Source organism: Tamandua tetradactyla, chromosome 3 (genome assembly GCF_023851605.1).
Source record: "Tamandua tetradactyla isolate mTamTet1 chromosome 3, mTamTet1.pri, whole genome shotgun sequence".
Classification (NCBI taxonomy): Eukaryota; Metazoa; Chordata; class Mammalia; order Pilosa; family Myrmecophagidae; genus Tamandua; species Tamandua tetradactyla.
The window spans coordinates 108,150,959-108,173,566 of record NC_135329.1 but is presented as its reverse complement, the minus strand read 5'-3'; the positions used below and the strand labels follow the sequence as shown (position 1 = coordinate 108,173,566).

The following is a 22,608-nucleotide window of genomic DNA, read 5'->3' as shown; positions in this document are numbered from 1 at the left end:
ATGCCTAGACATGGGCAGAACCCGGCAGATGTTGCCATGTGCCTTTCCATGAGATGCTAAGCAAGCCAGAACCCAGAGTTGTGTCCTGGAGGACCTAGGTGAAGGCCCACAGATGCTTAGAGAAGAAACCACTGGCATCAGAAGCTTGAATTAATGGAACCAGGAACAAGGACCAGCAGATGCCAGCCACATGCCTGTATTAGTTAGGGTTCTCTAGAGAAACAGAACCAGCAGGGAACACTTGCAAATATAAAATTTATGAAAGTGTCTCACGTGACCGTAGGAACGCAGAGTCCAAAATCCACAGGGCAGGCTGCGAAGCTGATGACTCCAATGGATGGCCTGGACGAACTCCACAGGAGAGGCTCACCAGCCAAAGCAGGAATGGAACCTGTCTCCTCTGAGTCCTCCTTAAAAGGCTTCCCATGATTGGATTTAACATCACTAATTGCAGAAGACACTCCCCTTTGGCTGATTACAAATGGAATCAGCTGTGGATGTAGCTGACGTGATCATGACCTAATCCTATGAAATGTCCTCATTGCAACAGACAGGCCAGCGCTTGCCCAATCAGATGAACAGGTACCACAACTTGGCCAAGTTGACACCTGTCCCTAACCATGACAATGCCTTACCATGTGACAGAAGTCAGCCTTTCTTGAGTCAAGGTATCTTTATCTGGATGCTTTAGTTTGGAAATTCTTCTGGCCTTAGAATCATAAACTTATAGCGTAATAAATTCCCTTTAAAAGAACCACTCCATTTTTGTTATATCGCATTCCTACAGCTGTATTAGTTTGTATAGCAAACTAATACAGTGATTCTTAGAAGAAAGCAAGATTTTTCCTTGTTATTGAAATAAACATGAGACTTCCTACTTAAACAAAATGTTTGAGTAATAGAATTAACGTTCTGTAAGTATAAATACAGATGCACACATAAAAAAAACTTATTCAGAAAAAATATAAAGAATCATATGACAAAGGACCATGGATCCACAATTTTTATGTACCCTCTCACCCTCACATCTCCTCTCCCCACCAGAAGTAATATGTATTTAGAATTTGGTATATATTCATATATATTCATATACTGATTATATATCTATGAATCCCTAAACAATAAAAGGAAGAGCTCTAAGAGAGGTAATAAAAGTATATGGATAGAAATATTACCAAAATTGTCAAAGCAGGGAAATTCCAAAACTCAATTTCTCCAGAAAAGCAACAAAAAAGGTTGTAATAACTATCAGAATAACTTTTTTGTGAACACTAGACCACTAACCAAAACTTAAAACAAACAGGGAAATACTTAATGAAGGAAAAGCTGTTGGATTTCAGTTGAGAAAGAGCTATGGCATATTAATATACTTGTTTATCATCCCCCACCCACCAGCTCAGCAGCAATTGCTAATACGGCAGCCTACATTTCTGGTGCATATTGGTCGTCCCACAGGGAGTAATGTGGACCTTATTCTGAAAGAACCATGGTTATGTACTCTGACTTTTGTCTGGTGGCTCTCTGATGGATCAGCTCAAGGGTTTGCCTTTATTTTGCATGCCTCTGAGATTCCCCAGGGCAAAGACAGAATTCCAGGTGGCCTTCGCTGAAAAGTTTTAAAGGCAAATGTATTTCCTGCAGCATTTTAGAATAAGGAGTAAGATTCAGGTCTAGCAACAAGGTAAACTAAAAAGCCCAGAAAAGAAACTGGGGAGCAAGATACTTGGGGAAATAGGCTTTGAAAAGCTCACATGTATACCAAGAAATCTAGAAGGTCATAAGCATGGGTTGGGAATATCGTAAGCCAAGACCTGAGAAGACAGTGTTTCACCTACCTGACCTTCAGACTCTGAGAAAGCAGGAAGTGAAGACTAAGGCATAGTAGTAAACAGTATGACTAAGCATTGAAAGCGTGCCTAAACACAGAGCCAATCTGAAAAGATGGGAAAAGTGTTATTATTTTTTGGCTCCATTCCAAAAATCAGTTACATGACTAGGTGACCACTAAAATTGATGGTACAGCCTTCATTGACCACACACAACACAGAATATACCCTTAACAGAAGCAGTTTAGAAAAGTCACTAAATAAGCAAGCAATGTCACAACAACAAGCAACAAAACACCTGAGGAGGGAGTAGAATCTGACCTGCCACACTATAACATTTGAAATGTCCAGTTTTCAACAAAAGAGGCAAAAAACAAACAAGAAAGTATGGCCTGGTCACAGGAAAAAAAAACTAATAGAAACTGCTCCTGAGAATCCCAGATATTGGATTTGCCAATCAAAGGCTTTAAATCAACTGTCTTGAATATGCCCAAGAATTAAAACCAATGACAAAGAATGAAAGGAAAGCAGAACAATATCTAACCAAACAAAGACTATCAACTAACACAAATTACAAAAGGAACAAAAGAGAAATTCTAGAGCTGAAAAGTACCTTGACTGAAATGAAAAATTCACCAGAAAGGTCAGTAGCAGATTAAAGAAGGCAAAAGAAAGCATCAGTGAACTTGAAGATAAATCAGTCCAAGTTACCCAATCTAAGCAGTAGAAAGACAAAAACTGATGAAAAGTGAACCATGAGTCTAAGAGACCTGTTGGACACCATCAAATATATCAACATATGCACAATGGGACTCCCAGAGAGCTGAGAAAGGGACAGAAAGATTATTTAAAGATGTAATGGCTGAAAATGTCCCAAATTAGAAGACGCTTACTAAACTCCAAGGTAGATATGACAGGTTGAATTATGTACCCTAGGAAAAAAAAAGATTAATATTAATCCCATTCCTGTGAGTATGAACCCACAGTGTGATGGTGGCTCAGTGGCAGAATTCTCACCTGTCATACAGGAGACCCAGGTTCAATTCCTGGAGCCTGCCCATGTCAAAAAAAAAAAAAAAAGAAATGTAATGAAGTACCTATAAAGTTTCTTCTATAACCTTTGATTTTAAATTAGCCACTATCAGTGAACAAAATACTAATAAGATTATTTTGTATGGCTTTCAAGAGAAAAACAATTATCGTTCTTTAACAACTGTCTTCAATTCTGTGTTATTCCTCAAGTACTAGCTATCAAGTTTCCAGACCAATGGAATATATGAATTACCCAACACAATAGACTTTTTAAAAATCACATGGTGACGATGGTTTGAAGTTGTTATGCATCCCAGAAAATCATGGTTTTAAAGCTAATTCATTCCTACAGATGTGGATCCACTGTAAGTAGGATCTTTTAAGTTGTGACCCACCTCATTCAAGGTGGGTCTTAATCTTCTTACTAGAGTCCTTTATTAGAGAATGAAATTCAGACATAGAGGGACAGAGCCACAGAACCAAGAAGATGAAAACTACAAAACTCAGAGAGACCAGGAAACACTACCATTTGCCTTGCCACGTGGTAGGAGTCCAGGATCGCTGTCAGCCTGTCTTCAGGGACTGAACATTACCTGATGATGCCCTGATTTGGACATTTTCACAGCCTCAGAATTGTAAGCTTATAACTAATAAATCCACAATGTAAAACCCAACCCATTTCTGGTATATTGCATTTCAGTAGCCTAACAGACTAAAACTACAACAAATTAGGAAAATTCTATCTAACTATAAAACATAGCTAACATGTTTTAAAAATATCTCTTTTGTTCTGTAATCTGTAATTGACTCCAAGTCTTCTAGGTGATAGCTTAATCAGTTGCTACTCATATAGCATTCTTATTTAATCTTCAACTAAAATAATACCTATCACTATACCTTTTGGCATAAATTGGTAAATTTATGCCCAAAGTACTCTAAACTGTTTCAAAGAAGTTATAACTAAAATACTGTATCTGATGTATCAAAATGCTATATAAATGGTAACTGATTATATAATGAAAGGAGAATTAGTTAATATATAACTTAATATATGTTTTCATTTGCTAAATGCTGCTGGAATGCAGGATATCAGAAATGGAATGGCTTTTAAAACAGGAATTTGTTAAGTTACAAGTTTACAAGTCTAAGGCCATAAAAAAATGTCCAAATTAAGGCATCCAGAGAAACATACCTTGACTCAAAAAAAGGCCAACATCTGCCCATGTGAAGGCAGATGGCACCTACTCGTCCTATTTCTTGGTTCCGTTGCTTCCGGCTTCTGATTCCAGTGGTTTCCTCTTTAAGCATCTGTGGGTTTCACTTAGCTGCTCTGGGGCAAAACTCTGGGCTTTATCTCTTAGTTTAGAATCTCCTGGGGGGCCGGAGATTTCTTCTCTTCAAACATCCATGTTCTGGTTTCATATGGCTTTTCTAAGCATCTCTGTCAGCACTCCAAGAATCTCCAAATATCTGTGTATGGGCTTTCTTCAAAACGTCTCTTTTAGAGGACTCCAGTAAACTAATCAAGACTCACTTTAAATGAGTAGAGTCACATCTCCACCTAATCAAAAGGTCCCACCCTACAATGTTGGATCAGGATTAAAAGAATGGCTGCCTCCACAAGACTGGATTTAGGAATAAAAGAACATGACTTTTCTGGGGTATATAAAACTTTCAAACCAGCACACAGATGTACAAACAGCTTTGACAAAACTATGTCAGCCTCAATTCAAGTCAGCTTTGATTCATTTCAATCCCTGAAAAAAAGTTCTCAGACCCATGCTATGTCTAAGAGAGTGAACAGTGAATCCTCTCTGAAGGAAAATATCATCTGGAGCCTTTATAATTTTTATAATGACTGGTATTTAATCAATTATTTCCAGGAGACCAAAAGACAAACATGTATGATCAAAACTAGGAAAAAGAAAACAGGCAATAGACATAGACCCATAGAAGTTTCAGACATTCAGAAGTCGGAAGAACTCTTAAAAATGATTAATATGTTGTAGAAGTGAGGAAAAGGTACAAAAAAAAAAAAGGATGAAAAGGTAGTTTTACCAAGAACTTAATTATTTAAGAAACAATGGAAATCTTCAAATAGAAAATAATGAACTTAACAACTTAATATATATACTTAATGGCAGATTGAACAGCGAAAGACAGGATTAAAAAACTTTTTAAAAGGTCAGTAAAAGATTTACACTAAAGCGAAGAAATAAGTATGGAAAATATAAAAAAGAGCATAAGTAATGTAAGACAAAGAAGGGGTCTAACGCGTAAGTGGAGTTACAGAAGGAAAAAGAGAGAAGCAATATTTGAAGAGATAAATAAGTGAGGATTTTCCAAAATTATTGAAACAATGAAACAATAATTGTAAGTCTTGTGGGAATTAAACATGTAGGATTAAAATCATGACAACAATAATGTAAAAAGATGCAATGGGTAAATGGAGTAAAGTGTTCTAAGGTCCTAGCATTCTCAGGAAAATAAGAATAAATACTAATGTTAGGCTGGATAGTATGAATTATACTGTAATCTCTAGGGTAAGTATTGAAAGAAATTGGGACAACTAACAATACAAAAGAGAAACAAAAAAGAGACAGACAACCAGAACAAATATGGCTCAGAGAGATAAATAATAAAATGGCAGACAAAAATAGGTAATAATTACAATTAAATGTAAATGGAATAAGTACTCTAATTATCAGACTGGATTAATAAACAAATACCCTAACACATAAAAACTAAATGCAATGTCAGATCTTGGAACAGAAAAAAGATATTCATTCAAAAACAGTTACAAAAATCAATTAAACTCTGTGGTTTAATTAATACAATTGTATCAATATTAATTTCTTGGTTTTGACAATGGTAAGACGATTGTATATGACGTTAGCATGAGTCATAGCTGGATGGGGGGAAACAGACATAACCAGTTATTTGCTGTTTGGAGGAGACTTAAAAATATGGGTACAGAAAAGTTGAAATTAAATAATGGGCAAACATACTTTGCAAACCCTATCCAAAAGAAAGCTAATACAGCTATACTAATATCACACAGATAAGACTTTAAAGCAAGAAGCATAAGGAAAGACAAAAAGGGAAATAATAAAATGAGAAAAAGAGCAAATCAATCATGAAGATATAATAATTCTATATTTGTCTAAGTATAATAAGAACAGTTCAAACTCCAGTGAGAGACTTTAATTCACTTTTATCAATAAGCAAAAGAATAAGTTAAAAAAAATCAGTAAAGTTTTGAATAACACAATTAATAAATCTGACCTTAACTATTTTATGTGTGTGTGTGTGTGTATATATATATATATAATATATACATAGACATATATAGAGAGTGAGCAAGTGCATATATATTATAGAACACAGCACCAAACTGAACAGAATGGAAATTCTTCTCAAATGTGTGGAGAATGTTTATCAAAACTGACCATACACCAAATGATAAAGAAAAGTCTTGCAAACAAGTTTCAAATCATTGAAATCATTCACAAGATAAACAGAGTGGAATTAAATTAGACATCAATAACAATAGACAACTAAAAAATACCTAAGTCCCCAGAAATTAATCAGCAGCTCTCTAAATAATTCATGGTTGGGAAAATAAATCATAAAGGAAATCTGAAAATATTTTGAACTGAATGATAATAAAAATAAGACATTTCAAAATTTAAGAGATATAATTATATTAATGGTTAGGAAATTTACAGACTTTAGCGCATATATCCAAAAAGGAAGGGTGAAAATCCAAGACTTAAGCTTCTAATTCAAGGAGCAAGAAGATATAAATCAAACCCAAAGAAAGTAAAAGAAAGAAAATAACACAGGTAAAGCAGAACCAATGACTAGGAATTACACCATAAGATACCAAAATTCGAAATAGAGCAACTATATTGGTAAACAGTACTGGTGCAAGATTAAGAAACTGACCAATGAAAGAAAATATTAAGTCAGAAATAGACCGATACATATATAATCAGTTCAATTATGATATAGGTAATAATGCATTCAGTACAGAAAAGCTGTTCTTGTAGTAAATGGAGCTGGGTCAACTGAATAGCTGTATCAAAAAAAAAAAACAAAAAAACAAAAATCCAGACTCCTACTTTACATCAGATACACTGATCAATTTCAGACGTACTCTCTCTCTTTCTCTCTATATATATATACAAAAGCAAAGCAATAAAGCTTTTAGGAAAGTAACTATGATTCTGGGGAAGGCAAGTATTTCTTAAAAAGGACACAGTTAAAATTTTTATTACATGTATCAAATATAGGACTTATATCCATAATATTTAAAGAATTCCTACAAAATATTATGGAAAATGCAGGTAATTCAACAGAAAAAAAATGGCCAAAGACTTAAATACCCCATAAAAAAGTGAAAAGGGAGGATATCCAAAAAGTCAATAAACATACAAAAAAGTAGTCAACTTCATTAGTCATCACACAAACACACATTAAAGCAACAATATGGTACCACTACTCATGCAACAGAACAAAGATATATCAATTTTTAATTTCTAGATACATGGATCAGATATTGTACCCAAAATGGAACTTTAAAAAAATAGCACATGGTTCAAAATAGTGAAGCGAGGACATTTAACTGTCTCTTGTATCTCCCAACGTACCAATGAGATTACAAACAATACATTTTTACCTAAGAATAAAGCCTTAACAGGGTTGAGTAATAAGTTAATATTACTGAATCACAAATTTTGAAAAATTCAAGGCACATAAATAGGAACAAATCAGTAGAAAAATCAAACAGATTGGAACAAATTAGCAGAGACATCAAGGGAGAAAACCATAATTCAAGATACTAGAGGTATTCAGAATGGTTCGGTCAAGGATGTCCAAAAAGACCAAGTATTCATCAAAAACAGTAAGTTAGCTAAATGATCTAGCAAGGATAACTGATAAGGCTGGCTATACTGAACAACAGATTTCTGATGTAGGAAAAACAGCTTTATCCTGGAAGATGCTTGAGCCGGTATGCAAGTATTATGTACCCCTAGAAAAGCCATGTTTCAATCCTGGTCCAATCTTGTGTAAGTAGCCATTTCTTTTAATCTTGATTTAATACTGTAGGCTGAAACTTTCGATTAGGTTATTTCCATGAAGATGTGACACACCCAATTGCGAGTGGGATCTTTTGATTAGATGGAGATGTGACTCCACCCATTCCAGGTGGGTCTCCATTAGTTTACTGGAATCCTTTCAAAGAGGAAATATTCTGGAGAAAGTCAGAAATGGCAGAGCTGACAGAAACTTCAGGGCAGAGCTAATACAGATGACAAGACACGGAGAATGGAGACAGATGTTTGGAGATGCTTGGAGCCCAGCAGACGTTGCCATGGGATGTTAAGTAAGCTAGAACCTGGAGAAAGCCAGAACCTGGGGCTAACCTGAAGCCAAGAGATGAAAGCCAGCCCCAGAGAAGCAAAATGAGGAACCATCACATGGACGAGACTGAAAACAACGGAGTCCAGGAGCAAGGGACCTGCATATGCCAGACACAAGACTACCCAGCTGATAGAGGTGTTCCAGACCAATCAGGCTTTCATGAATGAAAGTAACCTCTTGTTGGTAACTTAATTTAGACACTTTCACTTCCTTAGAACTGTAAACTTATTAATTCTCCTCTTTAGAAGCTGTTCCAGTTCTGATATATCATATTCCATCAGCTTGCAAACTACTATAATGCAATTTAGGATTTTCATAACAAGAGAGAATAAGTCAATGCCTGCCTTCAAGGATTCAAAGAAGAGGCTGACTCTCTTGTCAGGGGCTAATGCAGCTGGTGATTTAAGTTGAAGCCAACACTCATTTACCATTTTGAAAATATTAACTCCCTTAAGAATGATAGTAAATCTACTCTCCCTGTGCTCTATAAATGGAACAACAAAGTCTTGATGACAGCATATCTAATTACAATATGGTTTACTTAACATTTTAAGCCCAACGTTGAGACCTACTCCTCAGAAAAAAAAGATTCCTTCCAAAACATTACTGCTCTGTGACAATGCAACTGGTCACCTGAGACCTGATGGAGATGTACATTGAGATCAATGTTGTTTTCATGCCTGCTAACATAACATTTGATCTGCAGCCCATGGATCAAGAAGTCATTTTGACTTTTAAGTCCTTTTATGTGTAAATGTAACTTTTATATGCACGGACTTTTTTTGGAAACCAAAAAATTCATGTGACTCACTTTATTGTGATTTCCCTTTATTGAGGTGGTCTGGAACCAAATTCACAATTATCTCCAAGGTATGCCTGTATGTAGATCAGCTGAGACAGCTGGATTCCTACCCCTTCCCTAAGCTGGCAGTATGGCTTTTATCACATGCCAAAGCCCAAGAATTACCCGACAAAGGAAGTGGGTCACCTGTTTGGGTAAGTTCCTTGTGAAAGTATTGGTAGCTGAGACAGAAAGAGAAGAAAGATTGGGGTAATGCTGAATATTATAACAAACATTAGGAATGGATGGGAGAAAGAGGGGAGAAATGATAACACCTCCCAGATATTAAAATATTAAAGCACTCCACCATACAGAACACAGTTCTCATTACTCTGACATGTGTAGAGGCAAACCTACCCATGCAACCTTCAGGGAAGTCACCATGTTGGAAAGCCTTGTACATTTATACTGAGCATAGCCTTCCATTCATGGAAGAAGCCTACTGGGGAAACAGAACTATGTAAATGCAAAGAAAACCAATGCCAACCAGAGAGATAGTAACATAGTCCATCCGATTGGAATTGGAAAACCAAGGACACCAGACATCTTGGGAAAGCTAATAGTAAAAAAGGGAAAACTCAACATGGAAAAAAATAACAAATGACCCTGACAGAAATGGAGAAAATTCACAGGACAGAATGGCACATTTTCAAAAATTTCTCATAAAGTAAACTTGAATAAAACAAGAACAGTTGTTATGAAAAAGCAGTCAGAAAACACGAGTTCCTGTAAATTATAAATGGTCATAAATGGAAAACAAAAGGTAACTACTTTTGAGGAGACAGACTAAAAACACAAAGAATATAGGAATTACACCTGGAGAACAGATTGAGAAGGTCCAATATTTATTTAATGGGTGTTTCTGCAAGGGGTAAAAACTGGAACCACAGGTAGAGATACAAAGAGAAAAAACAGAAGACTATTTCCATGATGACAAATTCAGACAAGCCCCTCCAAGTGCCAAGAATTACAGAAAAAGAACTATATATGACACATTCTTGGAAAATTCCAGAACACAATTAAAAAAGAACAGAACTGGGTGGGCCACAGGGGTTCAGCAGGCAGAGTTCTTGCCTGCCAAGCAGGAGACCCAGGTTCAATTTCTGGTGCTTGCCCATGCAAAAAAAATAAGAACAGAATTTCCAAATTTCCCATATTATCTATAAAGGAATAAGTCAGATTAAAATCTGCATGCAATAAGGCAACAGATTAATACTTTCATGTTTTCAAGGAAAAAATCAGAATTCTGTGCTTAAACTTATTCTAGTATGAAAGCAGAATAAAGGACATTTTCAGACATGAAAATATTAGAGAAGTTTACCACCCTATATCAAAAATTACTCAAGAGAGTATTCTGAACCCAGTGGATTCCAAATTTTATACATTATGAGTAAAAACCATTTGAATATATACTCTGAGCCTACACTGATAGGACCCTGGGAAACAGGGAATGACAACAGAAAATAGGGAATGACAATAGAAAGACAGGCTCAGCCCTTGTAATTTTAATTAGATCCCAGAGGTTCTACAGGTTAAAATCTTTGATAATTTGGAATGTGCTTAAGAAAAAACAAAATACAAAAAACAAAAACACTTGACATGTCTCTGTTTGCTAAAATTTCTAAATAACTGTAACAAATAGTATCACCCAAATATAGTTATTTATTTATTTTTAAGGAGCACAAGCATGATAAAAATGACAGGATCAATAAAAAACTCAGCAGTGATTCCAGCCAATCCTAAGGAACAGATAGGGCAGCATATAAGATTCCACGAGGGTTCCATGCACTAGAGTAACTTTCCAGAAACCTAAAATCTCTAGATGGGTCCCTGGTCCAGAGAAGTCCTAAAACCTAGCTTAGCCTCTCCAGAACATCGGATAATTCAATCTCCCTACCACATATTAGTGACAGACCCTTTCAATACTAAAAATTTAGAATTGCCATAGCCCAAACACCCCTAAAGAGAGCGATGGAAAGATCAAAGGGATGGACTTACACAGATAAGATAGGATTTAATAAATGAATATGAATGCTGAATCATTAAATTGACATCTCTTTTAGCCTCCAGTATTTTAGAGCAGCAAGAAGTAAAAACCTAAAATTGTGAAGCTGTAACCCATGTCAAAGTCTGAAATATGTTCTACAACTAATTGTGATGCTGTGCTTTGACATTTATAGTTTTTTGTATTTATGCTATTTTTCACAAAAAAAAAGAAGGGAAAAAAATCAATAATGATGGTAAAAAAATATTTAAGCCGTTTAACCTCTTATTCTGGAGCAACTAGAAGGAAAAATATGAGAGGATCGTAGTATGGTAGTCTATGGCAAACTCGGATCTGTCCTGTAACTACTTATTGAAGAGTGCTTTGAAAACTATTACTTTTTTATTTCTTTGCTTTGTGCATATGTTATACCATACAATAAAAAAAGTTAAAAGAACAAACACCTCAACACTGAAGCATTACCTTCATGTTCACAATAGTCTCTGAAATCAAATTTACTTGGGGAATTGGCCTCCAAGTCTAACTTAACATTGGTTTAAAGCTCTTAAGACAAAAGATCAGAAATTACCTATGCATAATTTGTTTTTTGTAAAACACTATGTGTGAAACAGCATGGAAATATATACATTATAAAAAGTTTAGGTACAATTTTAAAAGGTTTAAGTCAATTTAATTAAAGCTGTAATTTATTAATCGTAGTAACAGTTCTTTTAACCAACTCATAGAGTTGAGAAGGACAGAGAATTTTTTTTGCATACTAGATTTTCACTACGTAAGTAATGAATATAGATTAGCAATATTTCCTTCTGTGACACTTAAAAGATAAACTCCATAAATAACAAGAAATTAAATATAAAACAACATACAACATGCTATAAGCAAACAGGAACGTACATTTTGTCAACTTTACTTCCAAGTTCAGAAAAACTGTGTAAGTTTTGTTGTGCAGATAGTATTTTTCCTCTTTAAAGGGTAGCAAAACCTCACAGGATAATGAACATAACCCTATAATCTAGACAGAAAGTGAGGTAAGGAGCAAGTGAATCCCAGCATGGTGTAATGAGAGCTTTGAAAAAATTCAATAAAATTAAAGAGCTTACAAAACTTTTCACCAGCTTGCAGAATCTTAATACCTTCCCCATGTCTAGCAATAGTTAAGCAGAAATGCATCATTTGTCAGAAAGTCAGTCAACTACACACTGAAGTTACACTAGTCATTACAATTTCATTTTCCTTAAATTATACTTATATTTGTTTTATAGTCTGCATCTTATCAACTGGCAAGGCAACTAGAATCATCTGATGGTTTTGTGAAAATACACATTTCTCTTTCCCTTGGTGTGTACATGGGAGGGGTAGGTGATCCAGAGTGGAAACAAGCACGTGTTTATTTTGAATATGCAGACTACCCAATATGCAGTACCATTTTACACCCACTAGAACGGACAAATAAATGAGAGACAACAAAGCATGTTAGACAATTGGAACTCTAATTTACTATTGATGAGACTATAGATGGTACAATCACTTCAGAAAAAGTTATACCAAAGCTAAACATAAGCATACATCAAGCCCCAACAGACTCCACAAGGTACAAACCCTACAGAATTGTACATATGCCCACCAAAATATATGTACAAGAATGTTCCATAGGGGTACTAATTCATTATGACAGAAAACTGGAAATAACTCAGATGTCCTACAACAATAGAATAATAAAGTATGGTATATATAGGCATACAATGGAATACTATAGAGTAATAAGACTGAAAAAAGCTACTGCTACACCTAACATGGATGGATCATGTAAACACAAATATTGAGGGTAAGAAGCCAGACAAAAGAGTTTAAGTGTACATGTTGTATGTGCATTTCTTTGAATGTATTGTACATCAATAAAAATTAACTTAAAATTTAAAAGCAAAGGAATATTTAACAAATATCTACATATATTAAAACAAGTAAGGCCGTATTAAAGTTACAGAATGTAAGAATCACATCCTTTTGAAGAAAAAACAAAAACTTGAAAGAAATCTTAACACCAAAGCCCTTCTCCTGGTACCACCCTGACCACCCTGAGATCATCTCCCTCCCATCCTACAAGAATTCACTCTGCCATTTATTTAGTAGAAACTTTGAAAAGCACTGACTGTTTTGAGAAGCAGGATAGTTATAAGGATTAAAACAAAATGAAATTATCTACATAAAGTTGTTCACCTAGGCATTCAATGACTAGAAACTTGAAATAAATTCCAAATAATGAGTTCCAGGTCAAGAGTTATTTCCAATGCATCACTGTAAACAAAGAACTTGGCATTTTATAGACAGTCAATAACTATGTGTGGAGTTAGTAAATGAAGTGAGCTTGAAATAGAAAATGAAAACAAAGCAAAAGAGGTAAAATGGAAAATCAAAAAGTTCAAAGGAAAGTCTTAACCTATTTTTAAATCAAGGTATATGATAAAATTTTAAATACCAAGATGAAGCAACAAAATCATGTGTCTGCCAAAGGATTAAAAAAAAGCCAATGTTTTATATAAGTATAATCTGGTATTTAGAGATAAGAACACAGCCGATCAGGTGTGGACTAAGGTAATTCAAAATACAGGGGTAAGGAAGAAATTGTATTTTAGAACCTTATCTACTCTTTGAGCTCAAAAGAAGAAAGGTTTATTTTGTACAGAACCTAAATTTTCTATAGTACATACTCTAACTCAACGTGACTGGACAGATCATTTAAACAATCCAAACACAGGAAACCCGGAATAAGAATGAGCACCTTTAATCCTGTATAGCTTAATGTAATGCCTGGATACATCACAGAGTGTATTAAGCAGATAATCAAAAAGTATTGGCAAAGTCCCTTGAGGGATAGGACAAAAAATATGGAACTGTTAAATTTTACCACCGGGGAAACCCTGGATACTGTGTTAAACATTATAAACACCCAAATCAATAGGCCAAGCCCTTAATCTTGAGGCTTGCTACCTACAGGTATGCCTTAGGGTTACTTTCTGAGGACCTTTTTGTTGTTCAGATGTAGCAAGTGAAATCACAGCCCACCCCCTCTACGTGGGACATGACATCCAGAGGTGAAAGTCTCCCTGGTGGTGTGGGAGATGACTCCCAGGGATGAGCCTGGCCCTTGCACTTTGCAACCATACTCCCCCTGGGATCAACAAGGCCATGCTGACCACAAGGTGGAAAAGAAGTATAACAAATAAGGTACCAGTGGCTCAAAGAGTTCAAATAGAGTCCAGAGGCTAGTCTGGAGGTCACTCTTATGTAAGCTTCAGTTAGACATTGTAACCTATCATACATAACTTGCCAAACCCCAAACAAAACCACTCCTGCCAGTCTCTAAGAACTAGGGCATTACATCAGATTTCACAAAGTTTCCACGTACTAGCTTAACTTTCCAGAAACCTCCAACCTCCAGATGGGTCCCTGGACCAGAAAAATCCTCAAATGCAGAGGGGCCGGCCTCTCCAGAACTAGTTCCACTCCCTACCCCATATAATTATCAGCCCCTTCCAACATGAAAAAGTTAGAATGGGCATAGCCCAAATATCCCTAAAGAGTGGGAGAAAGATCAAAGATAATGGTGGAATTATACAGGCAAGGTAGGGTATAACAAATGAGTATGATTCCTGAATCATTATATTGATATTTCTTTTAGTCTCCAGTATCATAGAGCAGCTAGAAGTAAAACTTAAAATTGTGGAATTATAATTCATACCAAACTCTGAAATCTATTCTACAACTAATTGTTGCAATGTGCTTTGAAATTTATTGTTTTGTATATGTCATTTTTCACAAAAGAAAAAAGTCCACTGTGATGATAAATACAAAATAATAATAATAATAATAATAATAATAATAATGAAAAGTGAGCCAAAACTTGCCTCAGTATTATTTTTTCTCCATCTACCCACAGTGAAGAAATGGTATGTTTTGATTAAAATGCCAACATGGGTCTTTGATATTGAAACCCTTTAAAAATATTTCTGAATGATTTCCTTTTGAGATTGACAGGCAATTTTTCCAAGACATCCATCACAACAAATGAATATTCTGATTGTCAAAGCAGAGATGAAAGGATAGCTGATTTCTGCTGGATCTTCATATAATATTTTTTGTGGAAAAAAATGTAACCCAGCTATCAAAATTGTCAGACTGGGATCACACAATAGTTTTAAGAGACAAATCAATAAAATACTTTAATCCTTAGTGTGCACACAAAATATATGAATTTTTTGAAGAAGCCCTTTTTTCTTTTTTAAGTACATCCTCTATTTATATAACTTAGATCAGAATAGCATCACTGTTTGAAAATTATTTAATCAACATGGACACGTCACTTAAATTTAAATGTAACTTATTTAATTCTCAAGACAACTCCATGAGGTACACACCATTATCATTCACATTTTACAGATAAGGAAACAGAACTATTAAATATCTTGCCTGAAGTAAAAAGTTATTTAAAGGCAGAGAGGCTGCAGGCTCTTAAACTCTGTGCTATGGTGCCTGAAGAGCTATGGTGTACAGTAGAACTGAATTTGTCCTGGCTTTACTTGAGGTCAGGAGGTTAGTTGTTTTGAGGACTTTAGGTGATAATCATAAAACAGTTAGCACTAAGTCCACATTTCACTGATTCTAAGACATCCTTTTTTTACATTTTAAAATTTCTGGAATTGATGACATCTTACAGATGTAACATACAGTGTTCCTCCTCTCTCTCACCCTTTTTCTCTGGTATACATAAAATAATGATATACCTGGTAATTTGTGGGAGCTATGATTTAAAAAATTATGGTTTTATCTATATTCCTCATGGGATAGTGAAAAGGAGTAAATGAGATAAAAGATCTCAAGTACTTGACAAAGTATCGGCACAAGTGCTTCAAAAAGGGTAGTTTTCTCTTCCTTTCTAACAGTGATCATTTGGTTTATGATGAATTTAGGGTAAGGGCTATCTTTACACCACAGTTTAGTAACCTACCAGTTTCTCAGGCCCTGATTTTTTCTGTTAAGGAAAGAAGTGGCACTGTTATAGAATTGGAAGAAGAAATTGTTGATTAAGGGCAAGGGTGGAAAGGATAAGTAGAGGCAGAAAGACAAAAAAATAGTTTAAAAAAATCAGAAACCTGAGAAAAGAAAAAATATAAACAACAGTAAAGCACAAATCAAATACTCCCAAAATATCAATCAAGTCATACCAATTTCTAAATGCCACTAATAAAAATACTCATATGAAAAAGTATTTTCACATTTTAAAAAATGTGCTTTGAATTCAATCAGAAATGACCAAATCTGCTTAGTGTCTACTCATGCTCCCCCTGAGCTTTTCTAACAAAATTTGGCATACTAATTTTAATTGCTATATTGAATGACTGATTTAATAAAGGTTTAAACTAATCTAAGAGTTGCAACCAAGAAAGTTTAATTCCATTTCATTTAAGTTTTTGGTAGTTTCTTGAATTGGTACTTGTGTTGACAATTTCAGAACGAGTTTATATTCGCTATTACTTTATTTTTTGTCTTAGAGAATGAAAACTATTTACTTTTCAAGGGAATTCCCCACTGAAACACCAAAAATTATATCGAAATGACAACTGAAAAAGAGACTGGAGACAACAGCAATCTTTACATTAAAAATCACTAAATTACTCAGGGGATGGGGGGAGGTACGAATGTATTTTACACAAGAAAAATCTGTTAAATCTGCTTCAGAAAACATACCCTGACAAGAAATAATGGAAAGTTCTTTGTTAACAAGCTGCAAATAATACTCAAAAGTTACACTACAAACTTTCAGACCTGACATTAGCAATAGGAGAATGAAATCCCTTTTTGTTTTTAATCATTATCCCTAATTATTTTTATTCCTAAAGAAAATCTACAATGAAAATAAATACATCAATTCCAAGGTGTGTGTGGGGGGGAGGGGGGCATTTATATTTCACAGATGACTAATTTTAGACATATTTTCATCTTGGGTGTATTTATAACCTATGCCAATTATGATTTAAGGTAATGCAATTTCATATTTGCAGATAAAAAATATTTGAATCTGTTATTTTTTTTGCCTATATAAAGTTCAGTTTTAGATAGTTATATAATTCAGATACAATGCTAATTATTATTGGGTCTTCTTTTACAACATGTAGATAGCTCTGAAGAATATCAGAGAGGAATGCTAATAATAATAATGGTCAGTATCTAAACCGAGGGCTTGAAAAATAGGCCTGTAAGATCCTAATAGTATATGAAATATCTAGTTGTTATATAAGTATTTAGTCAAGAATTACAAAACTAAAAACCTGGGAGAAGGCAAGAGCAAAAGATGTTAAAGCCCTTGACCGATGAAAAGACATTAAAAAATTCACTTGCCTGACTTCTGGAAAGATGGCCAAACAGACGAGCTCGAGCTTAGCCCTGCTCCATGGAAAAGTTAGAGAAGGGACAGAAGGGTGACTTAGGCGCCAATTCGGCAGTGCAGCTGACCTGGGAGAGACTTTTGCACCACATGCGGCAGCCCTCGTTGCAGAGGCCAAGGAACTGACAGGCAGAAAACTGGAGTCTGGTGCAAAGAAAAGAGGAGTACATGGACAGGAGCATGGGACTAGGAAGTAAGCCAGGCCACCTTCCTTAGGCATGCTACTCTCACCAGCACAGCCCCGTGACTGGCAAATCACCCCATGTACCTGAACCCCATTACCCACTCCCATTCCCTGGCTAAAGGCACCCCCGCCATACCAGCCCCCAGTGCACATACCTGCCCCATACCCCCACCCCTCAAGTGCAGCCCAACCAACCTCTCCTGCACACCTCCTGAGCACTATCTCCCTCTCATCGTTCCCTGTAGGCTATTGCCAGTATATTAAGGCTGTGGGCACTAATCCCCATACTGAGGCAATCCCTTCCCCCTGCCTGCCCATAGTGTTACACAGCCTCACTCCACTCTGCCTGAGCTCTGCACATCTGTTTACGGCACTCCCATGCCCAAGCATGTGCATGGGCCCCCAATCACGTCATTCAGCTCTAGAAACTGCATTTTAAAGAAGTCCTAGAACCACGCATGCAAATGGCCCTCGGCCACCCTTCCCATCACTGAGAAAGTGCTGACCTGCACAGGCGGGTCACATCTGCCCCCAGTCGACAAAGGCATAAGGCCAACATGCTGCAACAGCGCTAGGCATGCGTACAAGTGGCCCTGTGCCTTAGACCAGCGCACACCAAGGTTATACCCGCCCAGACCAGTGCACCTGCATAGCTACATCCTCCCCAGCTGCTGGGTACCCATGTTCACAAGTATCTGCATAACTTCCCCAACCTGTGCCTATACCTGCCATGAAACAAATCACAGCACTGAATGCCCACCCCATGCCCTTCTCCCTGCTGTACAACCATCCTGCAAACATAAGGCCTTAGACTACTGAAAGAAATCAACTCCCAAAGTAAATCAATCAAGATATTTACATGCCATGAAGACAGCAGAAGATCACTAAGTCTACCACAATGCAGACAGATATAACCCTGTCTAATGACCAAATTAAAACACCAGAGGAGGCATAAATGCTGGGACAACTAATCAAAGATATTCATATAACTTTACTTAAAAAAATAAGTGGGAGAGGAAATGACATAAAGTAGATCAAGAAGACAGTAGAAGAGCACAAAGAGGAATTTGAAAGAATAAACAGAAAGACAGCAGATATCACAGAGATTAAAGACTCTGTTGACCAAATAAAAAACATACTAGAGGCACACAACATCAGATTTGAAGAGACAGAATAAAGAATAAGTGATACAGAGGACAGGATAATTGACTTCGAAGACTCAAAACAGCAAATGGCAAAAAAGAAAAAAACTGAATGGGAACTCAGGGAAATGATAAACAAAACAAAGCACTCAAATATAAGAATCATTGGTGATTCAGAAGGAAAAGAGAAGAGCAAAGGGCTAGGAAGAGTAGTTGAGGATATAATGGGGGAAAACTTTCCAATCCTCATAAAGGACATAAATATACAAGTCAAAGAAACCCAAAGAACTCCATTCAAATACGACTTCCCCAAGGCACATATTAATCAGACTGTCAAACATTGAAGAGAAGCAGAAAAACTTGAAAGCGGCAAGAGAAAAACAATCTACTACATATAAGGGAAATCAAGTAACACTCAGTTCAGACTACTCAACAAGAACCCTGGAGGTGAGAAGGCAGTGGTATGATACATTCAATATACAGAAAGAGAAAGACTTACAGCCAAGAATTCTGTACTCAGCCAAACTGTCCTTCAAAATTGAGGGAGAGATTAAAATTTTCAAAGACAAAGAAGTCCTGAAAGAATCTGTCAACAAGAGATCAGGGCAACAAGAATACTAAAAGGAGTTCTCCTGGCTGGAAAAAAAAAAAAAAGACAGGAGTTGGAAGTCTGGAGAAGGACATAGAATTGAAGAGAACCACTAAGGGTAATTTAAAGAATACAAAGAGAGAGAGGGAACAGAATATACAGATCTGACAAATAAAATAAAAAAGATAAGATGGTGGAATCAATAAATGCTTTTTCAGTAATAACTTTGAATGTTAACAGACTAAACTTACCAATTAAAAGACAAAGATTGGCAGAATGGATTAAGAAACATAATCCAGCTATATGCTGCTTCCAAGAGACTCATTTTAGACACAAGCATACAAAGAGATTGAAAGTGAAAGGATGTAAAAAGATTTTCCATGCAAGTTGTAACCAAAAGAAAGCAAGAGTAGCTATACTAATACTGGAAAAAATAGACCAGACATCATAAGAGACAAAGAAGGAAAGAAGCTATATACTAATTAAAGGGTCGAATCATCAAGAAGATATAACAATCATAAATGTTCAAGCTCCCAATCAAGGAGCTCCAAAGTACATAAGACAGACACTGGCAAAACGGAAGGAAAACACAGATGTTTCAAAAATAATAGTAGGAAATGTCAATACACCACTCTCCTCTACAGACAGAACAAGACTGAAGATCAACAAGGATACAGAGGAGTTAAATAACTTGACAAATGAATTAGACCCAACAGACATTTATAGGTCACTGCACCCCAAAGCACAAGGTTATACATTCTTCTCTAGTGCTAATGGAACATTCTCCAGGATAGATCATATGCTGGGGCACAAAACAGGACTTCATAAATTTAAAAACAATGAAACTATTCAAAGCACTTTCTCTGACTGCATGGGATGAAGCTGGATCTCCGTAACCACCAAAGAAGGAGAACCTTCAAAAATATGTGGAGATTAAATAACACACTCTTAAACAACTTGTGGGTCAAAGAAGAAATTGTACAGTAATCAATTGCTACCTGGAGATGAATGAAAATGATAATACAACTTATCAGAACTTATGGGATGTGGCAAAGGCTGGGCTGAGAGTGAAATTTATTGCCCTAAATGCCTATATTAAAAAACAAGAAAGAGCAAAAATCAAGGACTTAACAGCAAACCTGGAGAAACTTGAGAAAGTACAGCAAACTAAGCCCAAAGCAAATAGGAGAAAAGAAAGACTAAAGCAGAGCTGAATGAATGGGGGAATAAAAGAACAACAGAAAGAATCAGTAAAACCAAAAGTTGGAAAAACCAATAAGCAAATTTATCTGGAAGGGCAGGGTGCCCCGAATGCTAAAAACATCTTGAGGAAAAAAAACGAAGCTGGAGGTCTCGCGATGCCGGACTTTAAGGCATATTATGAAGCCACAGTGGTCAAAACAGCATGGTATTGGCATAAAGATAGATATATCGACCAACGGAATCGAATAGAGTGCTCAGATATAGACCCTCTCATCTATGGACATTTGATCTTTGATAAGGCAGTCAAGCCAACTCACCTGGGACAGAACAGTCTCTTCAATAAATGGCGCCTAGAGAAGTGGATATCCATATGTAAAAGAATGAAAGAAGACCCGTATCTCACACCTTATACAAAAGTTAACTCAAAATGGATCAAAGATCTAAACATTAGGTCTAAGACCATAAAACAGTTAGAGGAAAATGTAAGGAGATATCTTATGAATCTTACAACTGGAGGCGGTTTTATGGACCTTAAACCTAAAGCAAGAACACTGAAGAAAGAAATAAATAAATGGGAGCTCCTCAAAATTAAACACTTTTGTGCATCAAAGAACTTCATCAAGAAAGTAGAAAGAGAGCCTACACAATGGGAGACAGTATTTGGAAATGACATATCAGATAAAGGTCTAGTATCCAGAATTTATAAAGAGATTGTTCAACTCAACAACAAAAAGACAGCCAACCCAATTACAAAATGGGAAAAAGACTTGAACAGACACCTACCAGAAGAGGAAATACGGATGGCCAAGAGGCACATGAAGAGATGCTCAATGTCCCTGGCCATTAGAGAAATGTAAATCAAAACCACAATGAGATATCATCTCATACCCACCAGAATGGCCATTATCAACAAAACAGAAAATGACAAGTGCTGGAGAGGATGCGGAGAAAGAGGCACACTTATCCACTGTTGGTGGGAATGTCAAATGGTGCAACCACTGTGGAAGGCAGTTTGGCGGTTCCTCAAAAAGCTGAATATAGAATTGCCATACGACCCAACAATACCATTGCTAGGTAGCTACTCAAAGGACTTAAGGGCAAAGACACAAACGGACATTTGCACACCAATGTTTATAGCAGCGTTATTTACAATTGCAAAGAGATGGAAACAGCCAAAATGTCCATCAACAGAAGAATGGCTAAACAAACTGTGGTATATACATACGATGGAATATTATGCAGCTTTAAGACACGATAAACTTACGAAGCATGTAATAACATGGATGGACCTAGAGAATATTATGCTGAGTGAGTCCAGCCAAAAACTAAAGGACAAATACTGTATGGTCCCACTGATGTGAACGGACATTCGAGAATAAACTTGGAATATGTCATTGGTAACAGAGTCCAGCAGGAGTTAGAAACAGGGTAAGATAATGGGTAATTGGAGCTGAAGGGATACAGACTGTGCAACAGGACTAGATACAAAAACTCAAAAATGGACAGCACAATAATACCTAATTGTAAAGTAATCATGTTAAAATGCTGAATGAAGCTGCATCTGAGCTATAGGGTTTTCTTTGTTTTTGTTTGCTTGTTGGTTTGTTTGTTGTTGTTGTTTTGTTTGTTGTTATTGTTTTTTACTACTATTACTACTTTTATTTCTTTTCTTTATATTAGCATTTTATATCTTTTTCTGTTGTGTTGCTAGTTCCTCTAAACCGATGCAAATGTGCTGGGAAACGATGATCATGCATCTATGTGATGATGTTGAGAATTACTGATTGCATATGTAGAATGGTATGATTTCTAAATGTTGTGTTAATTTCTTTTTTTTTTCCGTTAATAAAAAAAAAAAAAAAAAACCAAAAGTTGGTTCTTTGAGAAAATCAATAAAACTCATGGGCTACTAGCAAG

At 36.0% G+C, this 22,608-nt stretch overlaps 1 protein-coding gene across 1 annotated transcript in view; it reads right to left on the bottom strand.

Annotated features, from left to right (window-relative positions):
- SPOPL (speckle type BTB/POZ protein like) overlaps positions 1-22,608 on the bottom strand; it is a 69,532-nt gene that overhangs the window by 34,023 nt on the left and 12,901 nt on the right. The gene's annotated exons all lie outside the window — the stretch shown is intronic.